Below are 13662 nucleotides of genomic sequence, written 5' to 3' on the forward strand. Positions count from 1 at the left end.
TCTTTTACAAATGCAGTTCAAAAGGCCCTTAATCCCAGATCACTTTCCAAAGTGTCCCATCCCAAACCGGCATCGGCTCCTTTGTGGGATGATCTCTAGTGTTTGCGTCTCTTCTTTCCCTTACTGACTACCTCTTCTCTACAATCTGCCAAAATAGTGCACCCCCTCATTCTGGGTCTCTTCCCTGGCTTATGTATATCCCACAGAGGTGCCCTTTCACATATGTAGACACAATGGGTGAATTGTACATTAAGTAGGAAAGAATCTTTATCATTCACAGTAACAGGAAATCCCCGACTCAGGGCAATATGTATGTGATATCTGAATACACAATCGGACCCTTTGAATAGTATTACATTGTAGGAGCAACAAACACAGCAAAGAATCCCCAAAAGCTGTCTTTTTCCAAGTATTCACAATGCAAATGAGCCATGATGAAGGAGAAAATCTGGTTAAAATCACCCACTAACTGGATACGCATATCCACCTTTTATCTTCTCTTTCAATTTTCCAATTTAATGGCTGGCATCTGTTAGAAAAAGAAAATGTAATGGTCAATGCTGTGGAATTAAATCCGTACCCCCCCCCAAATTTATTAGAGGCTTTCCCCTCCACCCCCGCCCCCCCAATCTGATACACTGATTAAAATGCCTAACTTTGCTTTTAAACAGAGTCTGGGAATAAGACTTAGGAAAGATTATCTCTGAAGTCTCTACATTGCTCTCGGAATTTCTGGAGATCTGAAAATGATCTCTATTTTGGGGTTATTTACTAATGAAAACAGCATTGTAGTGCTTGTAGAAAATACTACCACCACCTACTGGCACACGTTGTACATAAGACTGAAAAAGCTAAATCGTTTGAATAGTACCAAATAGGAAGACGGAGAAAGGAAAGAATTATTGTCATTTTGCTTCAACTTTAATGTCAAACTTAGTCAAATAATTTTGTTACCTTTTTGATAGTATAACACTTACTTTTATTGTCTGAAAACGTAAACTAAAAGAAGGAGAAGGGCAAAACAAGGCATAAAATATTCAAAAAATGAGTTGTATCTATATTGTTAAAATGACAACTGCCTTTGCCTTCACCTGTTGCTAAGTTCATTTCTGTTTTATTGGAAATTTATTCTATAAAACTCAGAAGAAATAGGGAAGTTTGTGTCAATATGGTAATTTAAAAAGCCATTTATACACACAGCCATGCAAAATTCTTTACAATCTCCAAAAAATATTTGAAGCAGAATATAAAGATATATATACAAATCCCCTTACAATTTCAGCTGTGATTTTGATAAAGAAAAACAGCTAAAAGATTACATGTACACTAAGCTTTTTGAAATTTTTATTCTGTAGTTAACTCTCATTATCTTTTAGATTAGCATTAAATTATTTGCTCTTCTTTACAATTTCCTTTGGGAAAGAATTAAATCCTCATGTTATTTTTTCAGTGGTTATTTTGAACTTTATCCTCAGACAATCTAGTCTTCAGTACTACAAATTTCCTACCACTAAAGAAACTACTTCTTGCATAGAATCTATTTTCTTGTTCAATGGTTTAATATTTTGCATCAATGAGCTAGATTCATGAAAAGGATATGGGATTAAAAGCCTGGGTCTTCTTCCCAAAACTTTCCTGTGACACCCTTATTTTTTACAGTCACAGAAAGGATAACTTAACCACTGCAATGATATTTATGACACCTGTATGTATATACAGAGATAGAAGGATAAATTTAGATAGATAAATTAATGGTGATATATTTAAATATTGTCAATATATTAAAATAAACTTTTTTGGAGGCTAAACATGAATTTTAAAGAAAAGAGAAAAATTTAGTATTTAATTTCAAGTATATACTGAAAGTAGATGTTATTTTTGTTATTTTTTTCCATGGGTATGAAAATGTTTGTAGTCAATACCAGTAACCAGTAACTCTTTCTCTATCGTCTTATTTAAATTATAATCAGCTCCCTACCAGCTTAGTAATTATTCAGTGCCCTTTTGAAAAAAATGTTATTGTTCCCCATAATACTATTTACAGTACATCGATAATTAGGATTCATTGTGACATATTGAATTCCTGGCTTTGTTGGATAGTTCCTTTGACAGCTGAATTTTTGCCTACTTGCTTACCGTTTCACTTTGTAATATCTGACACCACTTTCCCTCCATTTATTTAATGAAGAAAGAGTCATTGAATCCCCACAATGTGCCTGACATTGTGTTGGAACAGCTGATTCAGTGGTGGATGTGTGAGACAGACAAGCCCTTTGACCTGTTGGTACTTAAAATAGAGTGATGGAGAAATGCAATAAACAAGTAGAGCGACAAAGAAAATAAAAGGACACACACTGTAAGTGCAGTGGGATATAAGAGAGCAAGTAGGTAAGCATTTTAGAATGTGGCCAGGAAAATTGTCCTCAGCAGCATACTCACTGAGCTAAAAGACAGACGGACCCCAACCACGCCGAGTTTAATTTTATGTGGTTCTTGAAGATTATTTGTTTGAGGTTACTATACTAGCTATTAAAGGATATTAACATATGCATATCTCTCTTCTATTTTATGCAATATACTCATGATGAAACTACTATATTTCCCAAATTTATTTCAACAAGGGTTGAGTGAGTATTTTCAACAACAGCTGAGTTAGTATTTTCACACACACACAAATGAAAGATAGGAATGCCTGGGTGGCTCAGCAGTTTAGTGTCTGCCTTTGGCTCAGGATATGATCCCGGAGTCCCGGGATCAAGTCCCACTTCGGGCTCCCTGAATGGAGCCTACTTTTCCCTCTGCCTGTATTTCTGCCTCTCTCTCTCTCTCTCTCTCTCTCTCTCTCTGTATCTCTCATGAGTAAATAAATAAAATCTTTAAAAAAAGAAAGATAGTATTATAGCTGAATTGTATCCCCCTGCAATTCCTGTGTTGAAACCCTAACCCTGGTACTTTCAGAATGTGACTGTATTTGCAACTACTAAATAAATAAGTCCTAGAGATCTAGCAGCATAGCATAGGGATACAGGCAAACATTTTATTATAAACTTTAATGTTGCTAAGAAACTAGATATTAATTGTTCTTACCACACAAACAAATGATAATTATGTGGCAGTGATAGAGGTATTAGCTAATGCTATGATGGTAATCATATTACAATAATGTATCCAATCAACATACTGTGTACCTTAAACCTATACAATGTTATATGTCAATTATATCTCAATAAAATTTTTAAAAATTAAAAAATATAACACGACCATGTTTGGAGAAGGGGCCTTTAAACAGATAATCAAGGCAAAATGAGATGATACAGATAGGCCCTAATCCAATGCGATTGATGTCCTTATATGAAGAAGAGATCAGGACAGAGATACATAGAGGGAAGGCCAAGCAAAAACACTGAAGAATGATGGTCATCTACAAGAAAAGGGAAAAAGCCCTAGAGGAAATCAGCTCTGCCACCACCATAATCTTGGACTTCTAGCCTCCAGAACTGTGATGAAAATTTCTGTTAAGTCCCCAGTCAGTGGTACTTTGCCAGGCAGCACCAGCAAACTGACAGATTGGATTGGCAAAGCATCGATGGTGGAATAAAAGGACTTAGTTTAAAAGGACAGTATGGCCTGTGTAGAAAGGACTGTGTGAAGAAAGTCAAGGAAGGAAAAAAAAAAAAAAAAGTAATATATCAAAAGAATTGTGACCAGTTAGGTTGGGGTGCAAGTGTAAAGTGAATGGAAAGGAACAGGAGAGAAAAGGTTTGAAAACCAGATTGGCATTATATGAAAGACGATCTTGATTGCCAAGCAAAGAAAGTGGCTTTAACCTTTTTCTGAACATGAAGAAACCTATTATTTTCCATCAAATTAAATTTACAGGGTTCTCTGATATAAAAACAGATAAAAGTAGAGCTATTATGGAGGAAGGGGCTGCCAAGAGCTTTGCCTCTCTCAATTTCTCTTGTCATCATCACAGCATGTGCGAGGAACCTCGAAGATCAACACAATATTTTGAAAACCATTGGGATAAAGAGTTGATTTTTTTTTTTTTTGAGGAGTTGAACTTTATTGGTGTATGAGTTTCAACCACTAAGGTAGGTCGCGATAGGTTGTAATATTGTATGCAATTTCTTATTCCCACCTCATCCTGTAGAGGGATCATATGCTTTCATCTACAACCAGGTGACTTGCCGCACCCCGTCAAAGGGAGGAGTACACATCCCTACCACAGCAGGTCCTGTCCAGAGTGAGGTCTGGTTTCCCTCTTCCTCAGTGCCCACAGAACTTCCTAGCGGATTTAAGCAGCTTTCCACACCCTTTTTATTTGAGCTTATTTGAGCTTATTTGAGGAGAATTTTTGCCTTGGACACAAAACAGTAAATGCTATTTTCTTTCTTTCTTTCTTTCTTTCTTTCTTTCTTTCTTTCTTTCTTTCTTTCTTCTTTCTTTCTTTCTTTCTTTCTTTCCTTTCTTCCTTCTTTCTTCTCTTTCTTTCTCTTTCTTTCTTTCTTTCTTTCTTTCTTTCTTTCTTTCTTTCTTTCTTTCTTTCTTTCTTTTTCTTTCTTTCTTTCTTTCTTTCTTTCTTCTTTCTTTTCCCAAGCAAATGTAGCAATGGACCAGAGTAGAGTGCTGACATTAAAAATGAAAAAGGGTAAAGGGGTGGCTTTGGAGACAGAATCAGTATGTAGAATTGGTTGTGTCTATGGGATGATGAAAGGTCAAAGTTAAAGTTTTCTCTGTGCTTCCATATCTGGTGGCTCTGCTATAGGAGAGCAGCTAGGAAAGAGATGCAGAAGGTAATGTTAGTTTGGGGACATCCTGAATGTGAGAGACCGGGACATTTTGTTGAAAGTGTCTACTAATCATTTGCAAAGGAAGGACATCTATGCCAAAAAAGTGAATAATCAGAATGTATTTGCCACAGTCTGTTTGGTACTACATGAAACACAAAAATAGAACCAGAAAACTTACTTCTTTGAATGTTTCACTTTATATAGGTTTGATGGTCTTTGCAAAAGCTGTCTTATTCCTTTACCTGAACTGAGTGATTATTATTGTATTCTTATGATTTTATGAGAAGGGCTGACTGATGGTTGAAAAGCACATTGAACATCCCCGAAACTAATAATACACTATATATGAACCAAGTTAAATTAAAATAAAAAATTTAAAAGAAAAGAAGAGAAAAGCACATTGAACTATTTTAGGAAAATGAAGAAAAAAACTCTGGACTTCCTAAAATTTTTTGATGATTCCTTGTTTTAACTCATAATCTTCAAAAAGTGACATGGCCAAAGGAAACATTTATAAATTAATTTTTATAACTTCTCAGTGTTCAAAATTGGATTCATAGCAACCTCTGAAGATTCAGTATGACCAGAGGAATACCCTAAAAGTCAGTTAAGGAATTAAGGCAGAGTTTAAGAGAGATAGAGCTGATGCCGTAATAAAGTTAAGGTACAGGAGAGTCAGTGAAAAGCTATACATTTCTTAGAATTAGGCCATAAATATGGCTCTGGGCCTTTTGGCATCCAATGCAGAAAGGAAAATGCAATTAGTGTTGGTTGGGTAAAACAACTCTATCCCCCAAGCAAAGAGAAATGTCCCCCATGACTACTAAATAGAGATGACTATGTGATATATAGCAGATAGCAAATATGGCTTCAAGTTTTATATCTTTTAAAGATTCCCTCCAAATAAGTGGACAGGGTATCAACAAATGTGTGCCTACCAATTGATCTAATGTTGCCAGGTACACAACTTCCCAAAGGGCAAGCTTAAAACCCAAATAAATTTTAAAACATTGAAATCATTTTCTTACATTCTCCAGAAATGCTTCCATATATTGTTGCTCTAAGATTCCTTTTGATAATCAGTGAATTTGATCTTTCTCCCTGTAAAGTTTAGGGGCGGCACCGTGCTTTGTGTTGATCAGTACACAGTCATTCTGGAGGGGGGGGGGCGGATTAGAGGATCCTATGCTTTCAGGCCATTCCACTCTGTTTGCCAAAGGATGAATAGTTTACTGATTTTTTTTTTTCATACTAAATAATGTGGAAAGGATGGGTGATGGGTGTCTTACATTTTTATTCTATGAAGCAACCCTGAGAATTTTACCCTGGAGAACGGTTCAAGCATTGATGGCCCACAAGATCAGACAGTCCAAATCAAGTCCTTAGAGAATGTCTGACTTGGAACAATGCAACTTCCTGTTACATTCTCAACCAGATGTAAGATGGAAACCTGGAATTTTGAAGTGAGTGAAATGCTTTTTGGGTTTACTAACAGATGTTGAGACATGTCAACTAAAAATAATGACTCAGGCTTTGGAATAGTTAATCTGCAGCCCTTTTGCTGGCCATAATTAGATAGTAGGGTTGGTTGATGTGGCAATTTAAGAAATATATTCATTTGTTAAAATGGTTCTGAGCTAAAATCGTTTCAGATGGTCCCCCCTTTAAGCATTCTACACAGAGGCCTATCACAGCTTTGTCTTCATAATAATCATTAAATTCAGTTCAAATACTAGTCATGGGAATTGTTATTTGACATTTATTTATTTTGCAATTTATCTCAAACTGATTTTACTAGGGGAAAAATGCACTGAGGAAGTCGATCTGCTGCTTCAGCACTTATTTGTTTACAGAAAATTTAAGTGTAGGTGACCCTGTTCTGGTCGGAAACTTTACGATTAGAGCTCTTTCTGCCTCAGTGAAGAGTACATGTACTTTTCGTTTTTCTTTCAGCAATCACCAGACTTTTAAGAGAAACAAATAAAGGCAATAAACATCTATTAAAGGGCCAGACAGGGGATATACTGGAATTTTTAAAATATCTAATAATTTTAAAATGGAAACTGATTCCTATGAGATAACCTGCCATTTGATGTGCTAGCATGGCGCATTTTTTTTTTTCCAAATGAAATGAACACAATTTGGAAAATTTTAGGTAGAGATCAAGTACACATAGTCTAATGGCAATCCTTACGTCTATCATAAATATAAATGGGTTGATTTTGTATATATTCAAAATAATAAGAGTGGTCTTGGATATGCTTTTTTAAAAAAATGGAATTCTAACATTGTATGTAGACTATACTTCAAAAAAAAAAAAAAAGCAGACCTCTACAGGTTTGTATATGTGCATTTATGTATTCTCTTAAAAAAAAAAAAAAAAACACAAGATTTCCTCACTATTTTAGTAGTGTCTTCTCCATAATCGTGTTGTCCTCTATGGCCATTTTCTACACAATTCCATTTTACTGTATTTCAATCTTTCTGGGACCAAAGTTAGAGTATTGGAAAGTACCTTAAGAAGGATGCAACTATTACAGATTTCCTTCCTTATGAGACAAAAATCATATCTATCACATTCTTTTGTTCAATTTCCAGAGGATTCTTTAGAAAAAGACCTTTTTGTACATAAATATAAATTTATTATTTTATAACTTTGTTTTATTTACATTTAATGATATTAACTTTTCCATAGTGATTTCTGAAGCAATGATTTTGGTCCATCTTCAAAAACAAACTGAAACAAAATCATAAAATAAATAGAGGCACACTGATGACCTATGAAGTCATTAGAGTGTAAGCACGCACATTACAGAAATATATATTCAAAAGGGGTTAACTAATAAAGAGAAAGTTATTAAAATAATTTAAATGTAATCAATGCACTTGAACCATAGAAACGGCTGCATGTAACAATATCAAATTTTCTTTTTTTTCTAGCTTTTTACTTTTTCACCAGTTTGCTCACGGTTAAGAAGGCATGAATACCTAGTTGGTATGAAGGTACAAGATTAGAACAGGTCTTAAACTGAAGTGGATTGGCCAAATCTGGTTTAGAAAAATGTTTTGTTTGACTCGCACAGGCTTATATTATTTTAAATGTGAACATGATGCCAACATTTAACAATGAAGGTATTTTGTGTTATACAAAAATCCATAACTCTGACGGCCATCTGCTAGAACTGCTTACTGCCCACCCATCTGAGCGGGGCACCTCTTCCCAGGTTGCCAGAGTCCCATTTTGCTTCGTTCCCCACACTTGCCTGCTCCCACAAGATCTCTGCCTCCCAGGATAGCCTACCATCCAAGCAATAGTGACTTCTCCCAGCAAAACATAGAATCATAATATTTTCTTCTTGGCAACCTTCCCACCCACTCCCAAACAACAATAGTATAAGGTGGAAAGTAAAACAAGCAAGAGTGTAAAATAATCCATCCAGTGGGATAAACTAGCCACAGTCCCTCCCACCCGCTCAGAGCACATCTTTCTGCTTGATAGTTCTGCTCAAAATGACAACCAATGAAAAGACCAACTATCTTCATGTCTTTCTTAACCTCGGTTTACATGAGATCCGGTGATGGCATCTCGGTTTGTGCAAACCTGCAGGCTGAGCTACAGATGGTGCCATTTAGCAATGGCCAAATTGCCAGTTACGACCCTCTGAAAAATGCAGGGTTTATCATAGAAACTCTGACAGTCGCCGGGATATCATGTCTCTTTTGGGCATTGTTTTAACAAATGCATTTGAAAGAAAAATGTTCTCGGTTAACTACAGTTCCCAGAATACCTTGTAGAACATTCTGTCTCTATTGATCATAAACTGGCAGAGCCACGATGCCTCCTCTGACAGAACTCAGGGGAAAGTGGGAAAGTGCATTATACCATGTGACAAAGTTTAAATTATGAAAACACTAGTGTGCAGTTTCATTGGTATTTGCATTCTCCTAGCACAAGATAGATCTGAAATCTATTTTTATCCAAAGGATCTTATTAAACTCAGATTGTTACTGTATGTAGTTGTTTCAAGCAGCAGTGCCCGATAGTACTTTTTATAAACAACAGAGAATAAATCCAAACAAGCTAAAAAATGTTTATTGCAAAATACTGTAGTTCAAGAAAAATTACATCTGCATGGACTGCATATTTTGGATGCAATTTATGGTGCAGTTTCTCTTCATTAACCACATCTCAGAGAATTTTCAAAGCATCAGCTTGCATAGTATTAACATGTACTTAAAATAACAATATAGGAAGCCTCAGGATTAAAATAAAAGGTTAAGCATAAAATCTAAGGTGCTTTCAGTGTGTCTGTATACATACAATTCCTTAGAAATTCAGCTTTTTAATTAAAGTGAACTAGACCTTACCTAGTCCAGCTAGATTAATAAGTATCTCATTCTACTATAACTATTCTCCGTAATAAAAGCAGATGGAATCCATTTTGCAAGAAAAAATATAGTATTAACCATCACTGCTTCTTTTATATAGCTAAACATGTATAATTATTCTACAGCGTTTTTCATGCAAAGGAACAGTGACGAAAAGGCAATTACAGCATTTGAACTCAATGGGAATTTTTCTTCAATTATTCTACATTATAGATGTGTATTTTGTGAGGTGTTAGATTGTTTTTGTTTATTTTTTCGCACTTATATACAGTCTCGATTATTTTAGAGCTTGAGATTCTTCTAGAAAAAGCTTATCAATTGCATTTACAAACACATACAGTGTTTGCAACCATTGAAAAGCTAAATGTGAAAACAATTAGTAAATGAGTTTCAGAAAATTTCAAAATTACTATCCAAGTGTCCTGTCTTATCATTCATACTCAGATCCTCGAGGGTACTTTTTTGGAAGTTAGTAAAGAGGATGGATTCTAATCTATTACCTATAAATGCATAATTTCTGTATGGAGTAAATGAAAGGCCATGGCTCTTGCCATTCAGAACTGGGTTTGAATCCGACTCATAATTCCTCAGTTCTGCAATGCTGAGCAGTCAATTAATTTGTCTCATCTTCAGTTTTCTTATTTGAAAAAAAGGTATAAGGATGTCCACTTGGCAAAACTGGGCGAAGCACATATCACAGTGCCTGGCACATGGTAGACACTTTTAAAAGGTAGGTAGAAATTATTATTATTATTTTAACTCCAAATCTAAAGTATTACCTAACAGCAGTGCAAGTAGCCTGAATTTGGATAAGATGCTATTTTAAAATAAGAATTAAGAAGGACGGGGCACCTGAGTGGCTCAGTCGGTTAAGCGTCCTACTCTTGATTTCCATTCAGGTCATGATCTCAGAGTCTCTAGGTAGAGCAACCTTGTGCTTCACGCTCAGTCGGGAGTCTGCAGAAGATTCTCTCTCTCCCTCTCCTTCTGCCTCTTTCTGTCTCTAAAATAAAAATAAATAAATAAATAAATAAATAAATAAATAAATAAATAAATAAATAAATATAAGAATTAAGATCAAGATTTTCTATTTGGACTGTTACCACTGCTATTTCCAAACCTCCTGGGTTGCCACATCCCAGGACTCTCTCTTACTAAGCCCCTGGCTGCATCGCAGGTGACCTAACCCTGCCCTGCATGGCCTGTGTGCCCTTTCAGATCCCCACGCTCCCCTTGTTAGGTGTGCTTCCCAGGTTCATCACTGCAGTGGAGTCCTACTTACCCTTCACTGATACCTTCTTTGATGCCACAAGGTGGAAAAAAATCACTCAGCTTCTCACTTTCTGGGGCGTCGACGTCTTCCTGGTGCATCTGTTGATATTTGCTCCCTCTACTATCAGCCATTTGAGAGGCACCCACTGTGTTTCCTGAGCACTGATATGTTACTGGCAAGTTGCTCCAGAGAAGCAGCCCGATTTGGGGAAAATACACCATGAAAAAAGAAAAGAGAGTTTTATTAACCAAATGGAAGTTAAGAAAAACAATGTCAAAAGCAAGTTACGTGGTCCGAAACCAACATTTATGGGGCAAGACGTGCTGTTTGTGTTCATCTTCCCAACGCCTGGTTTTCCCATCAGGAAGCCCCCCTGCACGCTGCTGGTCGTCCTGCCAGGGCCCATGGCATGTGGTGCTGCAGCAGCAGCCTGCAGCTAGGGCTCTGCTTCCTCTCCTGTGCGTGGAGTGGAGGCCTCCTGCGATCTTCCCCAACCCTGCACAGCCCCGGGTAATTCAGGCACAGCAAGGATGCAATTCTGGCCATCTAGACAATGCTTAAAAATAATACGACTGACAGTTAAATGTCGGTGGAGATGTGAAAACAGCATTTGATATTCACTATTTTTTTTCCCATTTATTGCTGACGTACAAACAAACATTGAGTCTCAACAGTTCCAAAACGTTAACCGATGTTGCTTGCTATTTTCTTGCCAATACCTATTCAACCAATGCCATTTGGCCTTGCCACTCCACTGACACGCGGGCTAAAAATACTGCAGAAAATCAGTCACCATGTGCTCGCTGGAGATTTTGGTGACTGGATTTTATGTTGGGTGGTGGGAGATAAAGCTATAAATCAGGAGGTTTTTAAAGCGGCTAAACCCTCTGCGATGCTTCTAGAATTTCCAAGTGAAAAACAAACTCCAAGGGAATTTGAAATGTAAGAGTCTGTGAGTCTTTGTGAATATTAAGAATGTTATACCACATTTGTGTATTTCTTTGCAAAAAAAAAAAAGAATCATTTAAAAATAAATTAATACAGAAGAGTCTTGTAATCGAACTCAGATAAATGCAAAGACTTAATTCTTCATTTTTTTTCTGTGTTTTATTCTGTGACTTATTCACAAACCAAACCAGAGAAATCTCATTGATCTACTCTTTCAAATAAGATAATCTGATATATTTCCCAATGCATTTTTATTTGATCAGTTCTGTGTAACAGGAACCCAAGCGTTCTTCACTCTTTTTGCTCTCCTACTTCACAGAGCCCTCAGGGCTGCAAAATGGCATTGTTCCCCCTCCGTGGAATTATAAATAACCACACAACTCACTTTTTAGCCTTGCAGCATGTGCCATAATAAGGACGCAGAAACCAAAAATCCCCACTTGTTTTATTTGCTAGCTGACGCTCCAATCTTTGAGGCTCCTGACTACCCCCCAAAATTCTAGCTCTGAAGTTAAAATCAGGCCACCCCCGGGGAAAACCACAGCAACTTCATTTTAAAAATATATTTGATTTTCTTTCCCTCATCTTCCAGCCTTCCTTTCTTTCCCCTTTTTCTTCCCCTTACACTGCTGCGTGCTTTAATTTTGCTTTCAGTTGGTAGTTTAAAAACTTTAGCTTCTAATAACTGGAAAAAATGGTTATTTAAAGATAACTGCAACTTGCTTAACATGCCAGGCTATCATATGCTCAGTGCTTTGAAGCTGCAAATTAATGACGAGCAGGAACAGTGACTATCTTTCAGAGGAAACTGACCTCTTTCTAATGGCACATCGCTAATGTCATCTGTCTACTGCATCTCATTATGTGAATTTCATGGAGTTTTTTTTAAAAAAAAAGTATCTTAAGGCTGTGCACAAATAAAAAGGACCTTCTAGTATTAAGCACTTTGAAAATTTTTGATCTCTCAAAATACCTTCCTTAGATACTGCTTCCCCCCTTTGTGCATGGCACGCTGCTTATGTCATCTATTCTCTGTGACTAATTATGTTAATTTTGTGCCATAAAAGTAACTGAAGGCTGTTAAGAAATAAAAGCTTTTGAGTGGCCTTATTTCATAAACACCCCTTTTGAACAAGGCACATTTAGTCATATTTGCAGTAACAGAAAGAGTCTTGTGCTAAAAATACAACAAAGGCTCTTGAATATGGCCATTTATTCCCACTTTATTAGGTAATTTATGAAAAAGTATGAAGGGAAGCCTTTTTGTTACTATAATTTGCATAAAGCTGGTGCCCCATTAATGAGATAACTTCCTGCCTTTTGTGTATCACCAGCTGGAAATAGAAATGGAGGAACTTTTCTGTAGCCCAATTACTTAACCTGCTGAGTTCAGAGCTGGAAAGTAAACAGGATTCCTATCTGCCAAAGAACTTTATTTTGGTTCCTCTAACCTGATTTTAACTAGACTTGCTGTGGTCCTCACTCTGTAGTACACGCAAGGATCGAATTATTATGTCATACACCTGAAACGAATATAATGCTACGTACCAATTTTACCTCGATAAAAAATTATCATAATATTTGGAAGAAAGATGAGCACCAAATGCAAAAGCTAACTAAGTATCAGCGAGGCTATACGCTAGAACAAATGTCTACTTCTGGAAAACAGTATTTATTTAACAATCCTATTTTCCCCTTTTGAGCAGAATCGTGGTAGACCTTCGCTTCCATTGGGTCAAGTGAGTGACATCTGATCATGCTTTGGAACATATGGAACTATACATAAGACAAAAAGAAAAAACAAAACAAAACTGGGAGCTAATTTTAGTTTTTGAGGGGACTGGATGGTGGCAATGGATTGTTTTACAATTAGAAAATGCAGTCTTTCAGCGAAAGATATTAATAATATCCCATAATCATAATGATCATTCACTGCTACTGAAAGATATCTTGGTAACATAGTCACTAACCACTTATTAAGGTCCAAACTATGCTATGAAAAGTACATATTTTTGCAACGAGGGGTAAAAATTCTACACATGCAGTAAAAGCATGGAGGAATAAAACAGGTCAAAAGAAAGAGGTTATTTTTGAAGTTATAACTTGCATGTATATATGTGCATACGCATCCATACAATATCAGAAAAAGCTTTGTTGAACCCTACACACATAAGAGTCCGTGGAAAGGAAAGTTCTGCTCATCAATATATGACTATGTGATTTAACCTAACCTTTGAAAAATATAGTTTAGTGAAATTA

At 36.3% G+C, this 13662-nt stretch overlaps 1 long non-coding RNA gene across 1 annotated transcript; it reads right to left on the reverse strand.

Moving 5' to 3' along the window:
• Positions 1-262: 262 nt before the first annotated feature.
• Positions 263-13168, reverse strand: LOC111091078. The gene is made up of 3 exons (XR_005373831.1): positions 10465-13168; positions 10035-10185; positions 263-529 (listed from the first exon to the last, which is right to left on the reverse strand). It is a non-coding gene; the product is annotated as an uncharacterized LOC111091078 (long non-coding RNA).
• Between the last annotated feature and the right edge of the window lie 494 nt (positions 13169-13662).

The sequence above is a fragment of the Canis lupus genome, chromosome 19 (genome assembly GCF_011100685.1).
Source record: "Canis lupus familiaris isolate Mischka breed German Shepherd chromosome 19, alternate assembly UU_Cfam_GSD_1.0, whole genome shotgun sequence".
NCBI classification, from domain to species: Eukaryota; Metazoa; Chordata; class Mammalia; order Carnivora; family Canidae; genus Canis; species Canis lupus.